This window comes from Arachis ipaensis, chromosome B08, assembly GCF_000816755.2.
Source record: "Arachis ipaensis cultivar K30076 chromosome B08, Araip1.1, whole genome shotgun sequence".
NCBI classification, from domain to species: Eukaryota; Viridiplantae; Streptophyta; class Magnoliopsida; order Fabales; family Fabaceae; genus Arachis; species Arachis ipaensis.
In genome coordinates, this window is record NC_029792.2 from 90870139 (window position 1) to 90870672 (window position 534).

Genomic DNA, 534 nt, shown 5'->3' on the forward strand with positions numbered 1-534 from the left:
ATGGTTGGGGTTGCCTCCCAACAAGCGCTTCTTTAACGTCATTAGCTTGACACTTGATTATTGAATTTTCTTCCTCTTCTTCCAGTTGGTTAAAAGAAATGAATCCAAGGGAGAAGAGGAGAAGATTAGTGCCCTCGGATTTGAATTCCTCCTAATAAGCTTTCTTTTATTGTTATCAGCTTGATTCTCCTTGCTTGTTAGGATAGGTGTTGGATTGCTTCTTGTTAACCTTCTTTTTTTCATGGATATCATCTTTTGTTCCTTGGTCACAATCCCTTTTTTCAGTGCTTTCCTTGATTATCTTCACCACTCTGAATTCAGGACATAGGTGTAGTGAGATGGGTAGAGTAAACTCCTTATCAAGAACTTCTTGAATTGGTGGTTCAAAGAACTCATCCTCTATGCCATTCTTTGCTTCATTGGAGTGTAAATCCCCATAATTGTTTTCCTGCTTTACAACCTCCTTTGTTCGTGCATCTTCTTCTTCTTCCATGTGTGAGGGTGGAGAATTCTCTAATTCAATGGGGTATGGAA